General features: G+C 59.7%; 1 non-coding gene across 1 annotated transcript; it reads right to left on the bottom strand.

Annotated features, from left to right (window-relative positions):
- Window positions 1-4424: 4424 nt before the first annotated feature.
- Window positions 4425-4543, bottom strand: LOC131862277 (5S ribosomal RNA). The gene has a single exon (XR_009361293.1). It is a non-coding gene; the product is annotated as a 5S ribosomal RNA (ribosomal RNA).
- Between the last annotated feature and the right edge of the window lie 12957 nt (window positions 4544-17500).

Raw genomic sequence — 17500 nt, forward strand, 5'->3', positions numbered from 1 at the left:
GTAGGGGCTTCGGGTGCGCATTACATTTTTGCCCAAGCGTCCAGTGGGGTTTCTGGTGCGCTCCGAAGTGGGGTTATTGGAGCGCATCAAAGGTGCGCAATGCTGGTGCGAACCCGGGAGCGCTCCGATGTGTGCTCCAAGGTGCGGCGTGCACGAAGTCCGAGCCCGGTTTGCCCCGGGTGCGCACCTCGCGTGCACCTTCGCCGGGGTGAGCACCTTGGTGTGCAGACCTTGGTTGGGTTGCGCGCCCTGGTGCGCACCAAGGAGCGCTCTGAAGTGTGCTCCAAGGTGCGGCGTGCACGAAGTCGGAGCCCGGTTTGCCCCGGGTGTGCACCTCGGGTGCGCACCTCGCGTGCACCTTCGCTGCGGTGGGCACCTTGGCTGGGTTGCGCGCCTTGGTGGGCACCATGCAGTGCACGAAGTCGGAGCCCGGATTGCCCCGGGCGCGCACCTCCGCCAGGGTGGGCACCTTGGTGCGCACAACTTGCCTGGGCTGCGCACCAGGAAGGGCTCAAGATGGCACCCGCGTTCCGTTTTTTTCACTATCTTTCAGAACGGAAATTTTAAAATCTCGTTTTTTTTTGCCTTTTCTGGAAATTAGTGAAGGCAGCGCATCAAAGGTGCGCAACGCTGGTGCGAACCTGGGAGCGCTCCGATGTGTGCTCCAAGGTGCGGCGTGCACGAAGTCGGACCCCGGTTTGCCCCGGGTGCGCACCTCGCGTGCACCTTGGTGCGCACACCTTGGCTGGGTTGCGCGCCCTGGTGGGCACCATGGTGCGCACCAAGGAGCGCTCCGAAGTGTGCTCCAAGGTGCGGCGTGCACGAAGTCGGAGCCCGGTTTGCCCCGGGTGCGCACCTCGCGTGCACCTTCGCCGCGGTGGGCACCATGGCGTGCACGAAGTCGGAGCCCGGTTTGCCCCGGGTGCGCACCTCGCGTGCACCTTCGCCGGGGTGGGCACCTTGGTGTGCAGACCTTGGCTGGGTTGCGCGCCCTGGTGGGCACCATGGTGCGCACCAAGGAGCGCTCCGAAGTGTGCTCCAAGGTGCGGCCTGCACGAAGTCGGAGCCCGGTTTGCCCCGGGTGTGCACCTCGGGTGGGCACCTTGGTGCGCATGCCTTGCCTGGGCTGCGCACCAGGGCGGGCTCAAGATGGCACCCGCGTTCCTTTTTTTTCACTATCTTTCAAAACGGAAATTTTAAAATCTCATTTTTTTTTGCCTTTTTCTGGAAATTAGTGAAGGCAGCGCATCAAAGGTGCGCACCTCGCTGCCCACCACGGTGCGCAACGCCGGTGGGCACCCGGGAGTGCTTCGAAGTGTGCTCCAAGGTGCTGCGTGCACGTTGTCGGAGCCCGGTTTGCCCCGGGTGCGCACCTCGCGTGCACCTTCGTCGGGGTGGGCACCTTGGCTGGGTTTGCCCCGGCTGCGCTCCGAAGCGGGGTTATTGGAGCGCCGCCTCTTTTTTTGTCGGAGCGTTTGGTGGGGTTTCTCGCATTGGCTCTTCCGAGGCCCGGTTGCCACCCTGGCGCGCACGAAGTCGGAAGTAGGGTTAATTGCCCGGGTGCGCACCTTTGCCAGGGTGGGCACCTTACCTGGGCTGCGCACCAGGGCGGGCTCAAGATGGCACGCGCGTTCCGTTTTTTTCACTATCTTTCAAAACGGAAATTTTAAAATCTCCTTTTTTTTTTGCCTTTTCTGGAAATTAGTGAAGGCAGCGCATCAAAGGTGCGCACCTCGCTGCCCACCTTGGTGTGCTCTGAGGTGCGCACCCGGGAGCGCTACGAAGTGTGCTCCAAGGTGCGGCGTGCACGTTGTCGGAGCCCGGTTTGCCCCGGGTGCGCACCTCGCCTGCACCTTGGCCGGGGTGGGCACCTTGGCTGGGTTTGCCCAGGGTGCGCTCCGAAGCGGGGTTACTGGAGCGCCCCCTCTTTTTTTGTCAGAGCGTTTGGTGGGGTTTCTCGCATTGGCTCTTCCCAGGCCCGGTTGTTGGGTGCGCTCCCACCCTGGCGCGCGCGAAGTTGGAAGTTGGGTTAATTGCCCGGGTGCGCACCTTCGCCAGGGTGGGCACCTTGGTGCGCACACCTTGGCTGGGCTGCGCACCAGGGCGGGCTCAAGATGGCACCAGCATTCCCTTTTTCTCACTATCTTTCAAAACGGAAATTTTAAAATCTCGTTTTTTTTTTGCCTTTTATGGAAATTAGTGAAGGCATCGCATCAAAGGTGCGCACCTCGCTGCCCACCTTGGTGTGCTCCGAGGTGCCCACCACGGTGCGCAACGCCGGTGCGAACCCGGGAGCGCCCCGATGTGTGCTCCAAGGTGCGGCGTGCACGAAGTCGGACCCCGGTTTGCCCCGGGTGCGCACCTCGCGTGCACCTTGGTGCGCACACCTTGGCTGGGTTGCGCGGCCTGGTGGGCACCATGGTGCGCACCAAGGAGCGCTCCGAAGTGTGCTCCAAGGTGCGGCGTGCACGAAGTCGGAGCCCGGTTTGCCCCGGGTACGCACCTCGCGTGCACCTTCGCCGGGGTGGGCACCTCGGCTGGGTTGCGCGCCCTGGTGCGCACCAAGGAGCGCTCCGAAGTGTGCTCCAAGGTGCGGCGTGCACGAAGTCGGAGCCCGGTTTGCCCCGGGTGCGCACCTTCGCCGCGGTGCGCACCATGGCGTGCACGAAGTCGGAGCCCGGTTTGCCCCGGGTGCGCACCTCGCGTGCACCTTCGGCGGGGTTGCGCGCCCTGGTGGGCACCATGGTGCGCACCAAGGAGCGCTCCGAAGTGTGCTCCAAGGTGCGGCGTGCACGAAGTCGGAGCCCGGTTTGCCCCGGGTGCGCACCTCGCGTGCACCTTCGGCGGGGTTGCGCGCCCTGGTGGGCACCATGGTGCGCACCAAGGAGCGCTCCGAAGTGTGCTCCAAGGTGCGGCGTGCACGAAGTCGGAGCCCGGTTTGCCCCGGGTGCGCACCTCGCGTGCACCTTCGCCGCGGTGGGCACCATGGCGTGCACGAAGTCGGAGCCCGGTTTGCCCCGGGTGCGCACCTCGCGTGCACCTTCGCCGGGGTGGGCACCTCGGCTGGGTTGCGCGCCCTGGTGCGCACCAAGGAGCGCTCCGAAGTGTGCTCCAAGGTGCGGCGTGCACGAAGTCGGAGCCCGGTTTGCCCCGGGTGCGCACCTCGCGTGCACCTTCGCCAGGGTGGGCACCTCGGTGCGCACACCTTCTCAATGTTTTCTTGCCTTTTCTGGAAATTGGTGAAGGCAGCGCATCAAAGGTGCGCACCTCGGTGTGCTCCGAGGTGCGAACCCGAGAGCGCTCCGAGGTGCCCACGAAGTCGAAAGTCGGGTTAATTGCATTGTTTTCCCCGGGTGCGCTCCGAGGTGCGCAACATCGGCGCGCACCAAGGAGGGCTCCGAAGTGTGCTCCAAGGTGCGCACGATGGCGTGCACCTCTGGTGCGCACGATTCGGAGCTCGGTTTGACCGGGGTGCGCACACCTTGGCTGGGTTGCGCACCTTTTGTGCGCTCCAAGGTGCGCACGAAGTCGGAGCTCGGTTTGCCCCGGGTGCGCACCTTCGCCAGGGTGCGCACCTTGATGCGCACGCCTTGGCTGGGCTGCGCACCTTGGTGGGCGCCATGGTGCGCACCTTTCGTGCGCTCCAAGGTGCGCACGAAGTCGGAGCTCGGTTTGCCCCGGGTGCGCACCTTGGTGGGCGCCATGGTGCACTCCGAGGTGCCCAAGATTGGTGCGCACCAAGGAGCGCTCCGAAGTGCGCTCCAAGGTGCGCGCGAAGTCGAAAGTTGGGTTAATTGTCCGGTTTGCCTCGGGTGCGCACCTTGCGTGCACCTTCGCCAGGGTGGGCGCCTTGGTGCGCACACCTTGGCTGGGCTGCGCACACCTTGGCACCCGCGTTTCCTTCATTTTAAATTTTTTTTTTTTACAATCTCTCAAGTGGGAAATTCTATAATCTCAACTTTTTTTGCCTTTTCAGGAAACTTTTGAATGGAGCGCATCATTGGTGCGCTCCGAAGTGTGCTCCAAAGCTCTCTCCAGCTGCGTGCACCTGCCCCGGCCGCGCACCCGGCCCCGCCCAGCTTCGCTCACCTGTCCCGGGCGTCTGGTGCGGAACCTTAGAGTAAGAAACATCACCGTGCACCTTGGCCAACGTGCGCGACTCGACCGAGCGCGCACTGGCCGAGGTGCACACCGATTTCACCTGGGTGCGCGCGCAGCACCTCGGGCGCACCGGGGTGCGCGCACAACGCCCGGGTTGCACCGTGGCCTGTGTGCTCGGGGTGCCTCGGGTGCGCGCTCGGTGTCGCCCCCGCGCGCGCGGTAGTGCGGGCAGCGCACCCCGGCCCGGCCCGGCCCCGACGAGAACGCAAACGGGCAAAAGGTTTATTCAAATAGCATTGCGACGCCCGGCGAAAAACTAAAAAAGGGTGCAACACCGGGACTTCCCGGGAGGTCACCCATCCCAGTACTACTCCGGCCCAAGCGCGCTTAACTGCGGAGTTCTGATGGGATCCGGTGCACTAATGCTGGTATGATCGCACCCGTTATGAGCTTGTCGCAGTGTGTACTTAGCAAACCGCGACCCACGTGCGAATCCACCCCGGCCACCCACCCCCGTCGAGGTGCACACCCTCCCTCGCGAAGTGCGCCCCGTTCGCCAAGTGTGAGCCCTGCCCGGGTGCGCGCACCTTGCTAGGGCGTCGGGTGTGCACCCGGCCCGGCCTACGTGCGTGCACCTGGAGGGGGCGTCGTGTGCGTGCAGTGTCCCGTCTGCAACGCGGTGCCCACACACCACCTCGGGCGCAACGACCTGCGCTCACATGTGGGCCGAGTGCACCTTGGTGCATGTTCGGGGCGCCTCGGGTGCACGCTCGATCTTGCCCCGGTGCACCAAGGCGCTCGGTTTGCCCCGGGTGCGCACTTGGTGCAAGGTGGGCACCCAAAATAGGGATCAAGCACCAAAACACAAGTTTCGGGATGCAAAATGGGACCCAAGGACCACAAATGCGTTCCAAGACCCATGATGGGTCCACGAGAACAAAAATGTGTTCCGAGACTTAATAAACAAATATTGGGTTTTAGGAGAAGAAACATGCTCTGATGCCCAAAACGAGAATCGACCCCGAAAAGGCCACAGGCCAAAAGTGGGATGCGAGACAAAAAAAAATGGGACCCGAGGACCAAAATTGGGTTCCCAGGTCGAAGACAGGGCAACCGGACAAGAAACGACCTCTAAGGCTCGAAATGAGTCCCGACGACTAAAACTTGACAAGAAGCACCCATCAGGCACCCAACTCGACACCCATGGGATGCCGACCCACCCGGGCTTCCACCTAGCACACCTTGGCACCCACCCACCCTCGCACCCAACCTCGCACCCAACTTAGCACCTTTGAACCCACATTGGCACTCACCCTGACCCTGGCACCTTGGAACCCACATTGGCACTCACCTTGACCCTGGCACCCACCTTTGCACTCACCTTGGGACCCACCCTGGCTCCCACCTCGGCACCCACCCAGACACCCACCTTGGTTCCTTGGCACCCACCTTGGATCCTTGGCACCCACCCCGACACCCACCTTGGCACGCAACTTGGCTACTTGCCACCCACCTTGGCTCCTTGACGCCCACCCCGACAACCACCCCGTGACCTACCCTGGCTAGGGTTGGTGCACACCCACCCTGGTGCCCACCTTGGCACCCACCCTATGACCCACCTTGGCACGCACCTTAGTACCCACCCCGTTACCCACCCTAGGACCCACCCCGTGACCCACCTTGGCCAGGGTGGGTGCACCCACCCTGGTGCCCACCTTGGCACCCACCCATCCTAGCACCCAGCCTGTGACCGGGCTTGGAACCCAACCTTGCACCCGCACCCGTCTTGGCCAGTGTGGGTGCGCACCCATCCTGGCACCCACGTTGTGACACACCCTTTAACCCACGCACCCTAGCACCCACGTTGGCACCCACCTTGGAACCCAACCTAGCAACTTGGCACCCACCCCGTGACCCACCTTGGCATCCACCATAGCAGTCGCCGACTTGGCACCCACCTCGGCACCCACCTTGACACTTGTGGACCCACCTTGCCACTCACCCTAGCATCGACCCATCCTAGCACCCACCCTGGCACCTTTGCACCCTAGCACTCACCCATCCTAGCACCTAACCTGTGACCCACCTTGACACTCACCCTCGCACCCACCTTGGAACCCAACCTAGCACCCACCCACCCTGACACCAACCCTAGCACCTACCCACCCTTGCACCCACCCTGTGACCCATCTTGGCACCCACCCATCCTACCACTCAACCTATCACCCACCTTCTCACCCACCTTGGCATCCACCTTAGCACCCACCCACACTGGCACCTTGGCACCCACCTCGGGCAAGGTGGGTGCACACCCACCCTGGCACCCAATTTAGAACCCACCGAGCATGTTACCCACCTTGGCACCCACATTGCAGCCCACCCTAGTACCCACCCTATGACCCACATTGGCATCCACACCCTAGCACCCAGGCACCTCGACACCCGCCTTGACACCCACCCTAGCACTGAACCTGTGACCCACCTTGGAACTCACCCTAGAACCCACCCACCCTGTGAACCACCTTGGCATCCACCTTAGCACCCACCCACCTTGGCACCCACTCTAGCACTCACCCATCCTAACACCCAACTTGTTACCCACCTTGGCACCCGCCCTCGCGTCCACCTTGAAACCCACCCTAGCACCCACCCACGCAGGAGCCCACCTTGGCACCCAACCTAACACCCACGCATCCTGGCACCCAACTTGTGACCCACCTTGGAACCCACCCTAGTACCCACCTTTGAACCCACTATATCACCAACCCACCTTGGCACCCACCCTATGACCCTCTTTGGAATCCACCCTAGCACGCACCCACCCTGGCACCCACCATGGAGCGCACCCTAGCACCCACCCACCTCGGCACGCACCTCAACACCCACCTTGGTGTGCGCACTGCGCCAACCTCTCAAAGACCCTATGTGGTGCGCTCCAAAGTGTACACCTTTGGTGCGCTCCAAGGTGCGCACCTTTGGTGCACACCGAGGTGCACACCAAAGTGTGCACCGAGGTGAGCACCAAAGTGCACTCCAGGGTGCACACCAAGGCGTGCACCTTTGGTGCGGTCAATGCAAACGAATTCGGAAGTTGGGGTCGATGTCCTAATCGCTGCTGCAGACTACACGTATGAGAATCGGACAAATAGCTTTATATAGGGGAGGTGTTGCGTTTGATGGGTCGACTCCCCTGGTTGTGTGCACTGCACCAACTTCAAAGACCCTGTCTTGTTTAAGAAGTCAAAAGTTGGGGTGGATGTCCTAATCATTGCTGCAGTCTACGCATGTATGAGAATCAGACAAATAGCTTATATAGGGGAGGTGTTGCATTCGGTGGGTTGACTCCCCTGGTTGTGCGCACTGCGCCAACCTCAAAGACCCCGCATAGCAGAAGAAGTCGGAAGTCGGATTTTGGTGAGCACCAAGGCGTGCACCTTTGGTGCGGTCAACGCAGACGAATTCAGAAGTTGGGGTGGATGTCCTAATCGTTGTTGCAGGCTACACATGTATGAGAATCAGACAAATAGCTTATATAGGGGAGGTGTTGGGTTTGATGGGTCAACTCCCTTGGTTGTGCGCATTACGCCAACCTCAAAGACCTTGTTTTCGTTAAGAAGTCAAAAGTTGGGGTCAATGTCCTAATGGCTCCTGCAGGCTACACATGTATGAGAATCGGACAAATAGCTTATATAGGGGAGGTGTTGGGTTTGATGGGTCGACTCCCCTGGTTGTGCGCATTACGTCAACCTCAAAGACCTTGTTTTCGTTAAGAAGTCAAAAGTTGGGGTCGATGTCCTAATTGCTCCTGTAGACTACACATGTATGAGAATCAGACAAATAGCTTATATAGGGGAGGTGTTGGGTTTGATGGGTTGACTCCCCTAGTTGTTCGCATTACACCAACCTCAAAGACCTTGTTTTCGTTTAGAAGCCGAAAGTTGGGGTCGATGTCCTAATTGCTCCTGCAGGCTACGCATGTATGAGAATCAGACAAATAGCTTATATAGGGGAGGTGTTGGGTTTGATGGGTCGACTCCCCTGGTTGTGCGCATTGCGCCAACCTCAAAGACCCTGCATTGCGGATGAAGTCGAAAGTCAGAGTTTGGTGTGCTACAAGGTGTGGTCGAAGGTGCTCACCTAGGTGTGCACCTTTGGAGCACAGGAAAAGTGCCCTCCAAAAGTGCGCACCTTTGGAGTGCACAAAAGTGCCCTCCAAAAGTGCGCACCTTTGGAGCGCAGAAAAGTGCCCTCCAAAAAGTGCCCTCCAAAAGTGCGCACCTTTGGAGCGCAGAAAAGTGCCCTCCAAAAAGTGCCCTCCAAAAGTGCGCACCTTTGGAGCGCAGAAAAGTGCCCTCCAAAAAGTGCCCTCCAAAAGTGCGCACCTTTGGAGCGCAGAAAAGTGCCCTCCAAAAAGTGCCCTCCAAAAGTGCGCACCTTTGGAGCGCAGAAAAGTGCCCTCCAAAAAGTGCCCTCCAAAAGTGCGCACCTTTGGAGCGCAGAAAAGTGCCCTCCAAAAAGTGCCCTCCAAAAGTGCGCACCTTTGGAGCGCAGAAAAGTGCCCTCCAAAAAGTGCCCTCCAAAAGTGCGCACCTTTGGAGCGCAGAAAAGTGCCCTCCAAAAAGTGCCCTCCAAAAGTGCGCACCTTTGGAGCGCAGAAAAGTGCCCTCCAAAAAGTGCCCTCCAAAAGTGCGCACCTTTGGAGCGCAGAAAAGTGCCCTCCAAAAGTGCGCACCTTTGGAGCGCACAAAAGTGCCCTCCAAAAGTGCGCACTTTTGGTGCGCACCAAGGCGCTGGTTCGGTCGTTGCAGGCGAGTTCGGAAGTTGGGGTCGATGTCCTGAGCGGAGGTGCAAACTACACAGGTGTCGGAATCGGACAAATAGCTTATATAGGGGAGGTGTATGCTTCGATGGGTCGACTCCCCAGGTTGAGCGCACCGCGCCAACCTCAAAGACCCTACGGTATGGATGAAGTCGGAAGTTGGGTCCGATGACCGATTCGATTAGTAGGTATGCTCATGAGGTCGGAATTTGGGTCCGATGACCTGCCATGTGCAGGAAGGCGAATGTTGACACTGTGCGTTGCAAGGTGCACACCAAGGCGCTGGTGCGGTCTTTTTAGTCGAGTTCGGAAGTTGGGGTCGATGTCCTGATCGGAGGTGCAAGCTACACAGGTGTGGGAATCGGACAAATAGCTTATATAGGGGAGGTGTATGCTTCGTTGGGTCGACTCCCCGGGTTGAGCGCACCGCGCCAACCTCAAAGACCCTACGGTATGGATGAAGTCGGAAGTTGGGTCCGATGACCGATTCGATATGTAGGCATACTCGCGAGGTCGGAATTTGGGTCCGATGACCTGCCACGTGCAGGAAGGCGAATGTTGGCACTGTGCGTTGCAAGGTGCGCACCAAGGCGCTGGTTCGGTCGTTGGAGGCGAGTTCGGAAGTTGGGGTCGATGTCTTGATCGGAGGTGCAAACTACACAGGTGTGGGAATCGGACAAATAGCTTATATAGGGGAGGTTTATGCTTCGTTGGGTCGACTCCCCGGGTTGAGCGCACCGCGCCAACCTCAAAGACCCTACGGTATGGATGAAGTCGGAAGTTGGGTCCGATGACCGATTCGATATGTAGGCATACTCGCGAGGTCGGAATTTGGGTCCGATGACCTGCCATGTGCAGGAAGGCGAATGTTGGGACTGTGCGTCGCAAGGTGCGCACCAAGGCGCTGGTGCCGTCGTTGCAGTCGAGTTCGGAAGTTGGGGTCGATGTCCTGGTCAGAGGTGCAAACTACACAGGTGTGGGAATCGGACAAATAGCTTATATAGGGGAGGTGTATGCTTCGATGGGTCGACTCCCTGGGTTGAGCGCACCGCGCCAACCTCAAAGACCCTACAGTATGGATGAAGTCGGAAGTTGGGTCCGATGACCGATTCGATACGTAGGCATATTGGCGAGGTCTGAATTTGTGTCCGATGACCTGCCATGCGCAGGAAGGCGGAATTTGGGTCCGATGACCGAGTTGATGGCGTGCCATGCGCAGAAAGGCGGAATTTGGGTCCGATGACCGAGTTGATGTTGATGGCCCGCCATGCACAGGAAGGCGGAATTTGGGTCCGATGACCGATTTGAAGGCGTGCCATACGCAAAAAGGCGGAGTTTGGGTCCGATGACCGAGTTGATATTGATGGCCCGCCATGCGCAGGAAGGCGGAATTTGGGTCCGATGACCTGACATACGCATGGAGTCCGACTCGGGGGCCGATGTTCGATTCGATGACTTGCATTGTGGGTAAAGTCGGAAGTTGTGGTCTTTGACCCGATTCGATGACCAGACTTCGGCTGCTTGAGAATCGGACAAATAACTTATATAGGGGAGGTAGTGTTCTCGAGCATCCTCCCCCCGTGCCCGTTTATGTCGATTGATGCTGGTGCTCGACTGGTTGGAGCGCTCGGATGCAAAAATCTTGCACCAGGATTTATCGATTGTGATGGACACGGCAAGTCTCCTGATTGCTATGCAGGAGCTCATCGTGAATCTCTATGCGGCCTTGGTATGGACTCGACCTGCGGAATGGTTCGGCAATGGTAGTCGCTCCAACACGTCCTTGCAATGGCCACAGAGGTGATTCGACTAGAGCTCCAGTCTAGCTTTTGGGTTGCTTGGCGGACTGGTATAGCCGCGATCGAGTTCCGGCCATGAACGTTTTAGATAGCTCTTGGGCTTTCTGGGACGGAAGTCGGAAGTTTGGGCTGTTGTCCGATTTGATGACCATTCTTCGGATGTGTGAGAATCGGACAAATAACTTATATAGGGGACTGTGTTGTCTCACGCAGCCCCCTCCGTGCCCCTCTATCTCGACCGATGTTGGTGCTTGAAAGGGTTGGGATCGCTCGGATTTATAAACGTGCACCACCATTTGTCGAGTGTGAGGGACGCGGCAGGTCTCCTAAATGCTATGCGGGCGCTCTCTGAGAATCTCTATCCGGCCTCGACACAGACTAGTCTTGCTGAATGGTTTGGCACTGGTAGTCGATCCAACACGTCGTTGTTGTGGCCGCCTAGGCGATTCGATTCGAGCCCCCGTCTAGCTTTTGGGTTGCTTGGCGGATTTTGCCCTATCCGCAAGTGAGCTCGGTCCCTAAACGTTCGAGAAACCCGATTGCTATGCGCCGACTCTCTTTCTTGCGAGCCTCCATCTAGCTTTTGGGTCTCTACGGAACGGAAGTCGGAATCTGGGACCGTTGTTTGATTCGACGAGGCAGACTACGGTTGTGCGAGAATCGGACAAATAACTTATATAGGGGAGGTGTTGACTGGAGCATTCTCCCCCGTGCCCCTCTAACTCGACCAATGCTGGCGCTCGAACGGTGGTAGCGCTCGGATTTTCATTGAGCGCCAGCATTGGTCGATTTAGAGGGGCATGCGAGATTCCCGAATGCTATGCGAGGGCTCTAACGGAAATGTCTATTGGTTTCGGTATGGATGCAATTGCGAGTGGTTCGGCAAAGGTAGTCGTTCCGATGCGTCCATGTCGTGGCCAAATCGATAATTCGATTTGAGCCCTCGTATAGCATTTGGGTCTCTCGATGTGATTCCGCATTCCAGTCCCTTTGGGCACTGCTTGAGCCGCATCCCAGGGGGTTCCCTTCCCAATAATCTGCCTCGCAACCCGATTGCTATGCGGTGAGGGTCCTCGGCCGCCTCGGAACTATCTGTGTATCAGACGCATCGCGGGATAAGGGGTTGGCAACGGTAGTCGCCCCAAGCACGTCCGATGCTTGGACCATTCCGAGGCGGCCCTGAAGCCTCTTCCGTCTAGCCGTTGGGTCCTTCTCGCCGCATCCCTCGCCTCGCACCCCGATTGCTATGCGGTGAGGCTCCTCGGCCGCCTCGGAACTATCTGTGTATCGGACGCGTCGCGGGATAAGGGGTTGTCACTGGTAGTCGCCCCAAGCGCGTCCGATGCTTGGACCATTCCGAGGCGGCCCTGAAGCCTCTTCCGTCTAGCCGTTGGGTCCTTCTCGCCGCATCCCTCGCCTCGCACCCCGATTGCTATGCGGTGAGGCTCCTCGGCCGCCTCGGAACTATCTGTGTATCGGACGCGTCGCGGGATAAGGGGTTGTCATTGGTAGTCGCCCCAAGCGCGTCCGATGCTTGGACCATTCCGAGGCGGCCCTGAAGCCTCTTCCGTCTAGCCGTTGGGTCCTTCTCGCCGCATCCCTCGCCTCGCACCCCGATTGCTATGCGGTGAGGCTCCTCGGCCGCCTCGGAACTATCTGTGTATCGGACGCGTCGCGGGATAAGGGGTTGTCACTGGTAGTCGCCCCAAGCGCGTCCGATGCTTGGACCATTCCGAGGCGGCCCTGAAGCCTCTTCCGTCTAGCCGTTGGGTCCTTCTCGCCGCATCCCTCGCCTCGCACCCCGATTGCTATGCGGTGAGGCTCCTCGGCCGCCTCGGAACTATCTGTGTATCGGACGCGTCGCGGGATAAGGGGTTGTCACTGGTAGTCGCCCCAAGCGCGTTCGATGCTTGGACCATTCCGAGGCGGCCCTGAAGCCTCTTCCGTCTAGCCGTTGGGTCCTTCTCGCCGCATCCCTCGCCTCGCACCCCGATTGCTATGCGGTGAGGCTCCTCGGCCGCCTTGGAACTATCTGTGTATCGGACGCGTCGCGGGATAAGGGGTTGTCACTGGTAGTCGCCCCAAGCGCGTCCGATGCTTGGACCATTCCGAGGCGGACCCGAAGCCTCTTCCGTCTAGCCGTTGGGTCCTTCTCGCCGCATCCTTCGCCTCGCACCCCGATTGCTATGCGGTGAGGCTCCTCGGCCGCCTCGGAACTATCTGTGTATCGGACGCGTCGCGGGATAAGGGGTTGTCACTGGTAGTCGCCCCAAGCGCGTCCGATGCTTGGACCATTCCGAGGCGGACCCGAAGCCTCTTCCGTCTAGCCGTTGGGTCCTTCTCGCCGCATCCCTCGCCTCGCACCCCGATTGCTATGCGGTGAGGCTCCTCGGCCGCCTTGGAACTATCTGTGTATCGGACGCGTCGCGGGATAAGGGGTTGTCACTGGTAGTCGCCCCAAGCGCGTCCGATGCTTGGACCATTCCGAGGCGGACCCGAAGCCTCTTCCGTCTAGCCGTTGGGTCCTTCTCGCCGCATCCCTCGCCTCGCACCCCGATTGCTATGCGGTGAGGCTCCTCGGCCGCCTTGGAACTATCTGTGTATCGGACGCGTCGCGGGATAAGGGGTTGTCACTGGTAGTCGCCCCAAGCGCGTCCGATGCTTGGACCATTCCGAGGCGGACCCGAAGCCTCTTCCGTCTAGCCGTTGGGTCCTTCTCGCCGCATCCCTCGCCTCGCACCCCGATTGCTATGCGGTGAGGCTCCTCGGCCGCCTTGGAACTATCTGTGTATCGGACGCGTCGCGGGATAAGGGGTTGTCACTGGTAGTCGCCCCAAGCGCGTCCGATGCTTGGACCATTCCGAGGCGGCCCCGAAGCCTCTTCCGTGTAGCCGTTGGGTCCTTCTCGCCGCATCCCTCGCCTCGCACCCCGATTGCTATGCGGTGAGGCTCCTCGGCCGCCTTGGAACTATCTGTGTATCGGACGCGTCGCGGGATAAGGGGTTGTCACTGGTAGTCGCCCCAAGCGCGTCCGATGCTTGGACCATTCCGAGGCGGCCCCGAAGCCTCTTCCGTGTAGCCGTTGGGTCCTTCTCGCCGCATCCCTCGCCTCGCACCCCGATTGCTATGCGGTGAGGCTCCTCGGCCGCCTTGGAACTATCTGTGTATCGGACGCGTCGCGGGATAAGGGGTTGTCACTGGTAGTCGCCCCAAGCGCGTCCGATGCTTGGACCATTCCGAGGCGGACCTGAAGCCTCTTCCCTCTAGCCGTTGGGGCTTTCTCGCCGCATCCCTCGCCTCGCACCCTGATTGCTATGCTGTGAGGCTCCTCGGCCGCCTTGGAACTATCTGTGTATCGGACGCATCGCGGGATAAGGGGTTGGCAGTGGTAGTCGCCCCAAGCGCATCCGATGCTTGGACCATTCCGAGGCGGCCCTGCAGCCTCTTCCGTCTAGCCGTTGGGGCCATCTCGCCGCATCCCCCACCTCGCACCACGATTGCTATGCGGTGAGGCTCCTTGGCCGCCTCGGAACTATCTGTGTATCGGACGCATCGCGGGATAAGGGGTTGTCACTGGTAGTCGCCCCAAGCGCGTCCGATGCTTGGACTATTCCGAGGCGGCCCTGCAGCCTCTTCCGTCTAGCCGTTGGGGCCATCTCGCTGCATCCCCCACCTCCTCGGCCGCCTCGGAACTATCTGTGTATCGGACGCATCGCGGGATAAGGGGTTGGCAGTGGTAGTCGCCCCAAGCGCGTCCGATGCTTGGACTATTCCGAGGCAGCCCTGCAGCCTCTTCCGTCTAGCCTTTGGGGCCATCTCGCCGCATCCCTCGCCTCGCACCCCGATTGCTATGCGGTGAGGCTCCTCGGCCGCCTGGGAACTATCTTCGTATCGGACGCATCGCGGGATAAGGGGTTGTCACTGGTAGTCGCCCCAAGCGCGTCCGATGCTTGGACTATTCCGAGGCGGCCCTGTGGCCTCTTCCGTCTAGCCGTTGGGGCCATCTCGCCGCATCCCCCACCTCGCACCCCGATTGCTATGCGGTGAGGCTCTTCGGCCGCCTTGGAACTATCTTCGTATCGGACGCATCGCGGGATAAGGGGTTGTCACTGGTAGTGGCCCCAAGCGCGTCCGATGCTTGGACTATTCCGAGGCGGCCCTGCAGCCTCTTCCGTCTAGCCGTTGGGGCCATCTCGCCGCATCCCCCACCTCGCACCCCGATTGCTATGCGGTGAGGCTCCTCGGCCGCCTTGGAACTATCTTCGTATCGGACGCATCGCGGGATAAGGGGTTGTCACTGGTAGTCGCCCCAAGCGCGTCCGATGCTTGGACTATTCCGACGCGGCCCTGTGGCCTCTTCCGTCTAGCCGTTGGGGCCATCTCGCCGCATCCCCCACCTCGCACCCCGATTGCTATGCGGTGAGGCTCCTCGGCCGCCTTGGAACCATCTTCGTATCGGACGCATCGCGGGATAGGGGGCTGTCACTGGTAGTCGCCCCAAGCGTGTCCGATGCTTGGACCATTCCTAGGCGGCCCTGAAGCCTCTTCCGTCTAGCCGTTGGGGCCTTCCCGCCCCATCCCTCGCCTCGCACCCCCGATTGCTATGCGGTGAGGCTCCTCGGCCGCCTTGGAACCATCTGTGTATCGGACGCATCGCGGGATAAGGGGTTGGCACTGGCAGTCGCCCCAAGCGCGTCCGATGCTTGGACCATTCCGAGGTGGCCCTGAAGCCTCTTCCGTCTAGCCGTTGGGGCCTTCCCGCCCCATCCCTCGCCTCGCACCCCGATTGATATGCGGTGAGGCTCCTCGGCCGCCTTGGAACTATCTGTGTATCGGACGCATCGCGGGATAAGGGGTTGGCACTGGTAGTCGTCCCAATCGCATCCGATGCTTGGACCATTCCGAGGCGGCCCTGCAGCCTCTTCCGTTTAGCCGTCGGGGCCTTCCCGCCGCATCCCTCGCCTCGCATCCCGATTCCTATGCGGTGAGTCTTCTCGGCCGCCGCGGAACTATACCTGTTATTGCTACTGCATCCTTCGGCTGGTAACCTCCTCTGCCGCCTTGGAACGTTCTCTTTGTCGGACGCGTCGCGGGATAAGGGGTTGGCACTGGTAGTCGCCCCAAGCGCGCCCGATGCATAGACCGCTCCGAGTCGACCTTGCTTTCAGCCTCTCACATGCATAGACCTCTCTGAGTCGACCCTGCAGCCTCTCACGTTTAGCCTTTGGAATCTCGCCTCACAACATGATTGCTATCCTTGATGCATCCCTTGCCTCGAGCCCTGATTGCTTTCTTGGCTGCATCCCTCCTCTCCTCACAGCCCGGTTGTCATCACTGCTTCATCCGTCGCTTCATGCATTCTGGCTGCTGGGCCCTTCCCACCGCACACCTCGATTGCTATCTCTTCTGCATCACACACCCCGATTGCTATCTCTGCTACATCCCTCGGCTCTCACTTCTGCATCCTTCGCCTCACACCTCGATTGCTATCAATGCTGCATCCGTAACCTCACACCCCGATTGCTATGCGGGGAGGCTCCTTGGCCGCCTTGGAAATTTCTGTGTGTCGGACGCACCGCGGGATAAGGGGTTGGCACTGGTAGTCGCCCCAAGTGCGCCCGATTCTTAGACCGCTTCGAGGTGACCTCGTAGCCTCTTTCGTCCAGGCTTCCTGCCTTCAACGCCCTTTTTACACCTCGATTGCTATGCGCGGGCTCGTTGGCGTCTATCACCTCTCTGCGAAGAGTGGCACGATGATTGTTGGGGTAAATCGTAGCAGTCCGATCTCTGGCCTTGGGCCATTGTGAGGGCTGATCGATTTCCTGTGCGCATCTCGTGTTCGCCCAGTAACAGACTCGACGACTTGTAATCGGTCTTGTTCCCGATTGTTCCTGGAGGTAGTCTTCGGAACTCTTGGATTTGACCTGTCACTCGAACTGTCCTCTTCCGAGGATGCTTGTGTGTGTGTGCTTGTGCCATTTCCTTGGCGGTATTAACGAGATATTAAAGAGCGGAGTGAGCGCCTCGCCCAGCTATGTTTGGGGCTCTCACTCCCTTACCCGGTGTGCGACCGCTTTGCACGTAGGTTGCGGAGCATCGCGACTCTTTCGATGTTTGGCGGTTGTCTTCCGGTGATGCGTTGGTCCCGAAGTGCACGTTACTAGCATTTCTGCCATTGTTCTCGATCTTTGGCACGTTCCTTCGTTGCAATTGGATATATATCTCCGTTTATACGCGGAGGCTTCTCTCGCCTATTCAGCGCTGTCCCACTCTCAGCACTCTCGTGGTCTCCTTGGCTTCTCTCTCCCGTGAGCGAGCTCTCTTCTCGAGTCTTTTCCATGTCCCATGGAGGTTGCCTTGCGAAATTCGGGCACACAAACGTGACCGGATAAGAGCGGAATTGCCTATGAGGAGAAGCTCACCTTAGGGAGCAGCAATGCCGAGTGTTTCGACAGAGGGTAGAGGGGGCGTTGTTTGGGCGGTTGCACAAAAGAGTGCTACGTTTGCACTGAAGGTTGCTTCTTCGTCTCCGACGAACTCTTCGAGGCAAAAAAGCTTGTTTACGGGGTCGAGGTGGGACTGTTCGTGCGAGTTGCGCCACCAAAAGTGCGTAGGGGGCATATACCTGGGAAATGGATGTCTCTGAGTGGCCTTACTCGGTCGCGTGCACGGTGCATTCTCTAACGGCAGGACTGTCGCGAGCATGTGCGGTTCGGATGTTTTCGGGTAAAGGGTTCCGTACGGGATGTTCTTCCCAGGCTCCTGTGAACCGAGACTCTGC

This window comes from Cryptomeria japonica, unplaced genomic scaffold (assembly GCF_030272615.1).
Source record: "Cryptomeria japonica unplaced genomic scaffold, Sugi_1.0 HiC_scaffold_40, whole genome shotgun sequence".
Taxonomy (NCBI): domain Eukaryota; kingdom Viridiplantae; phylum Streptophyta; class Pinopsida; order Cupressales; family Cupressaceae; genus Cryptomeria; species Cryptomeria japonica.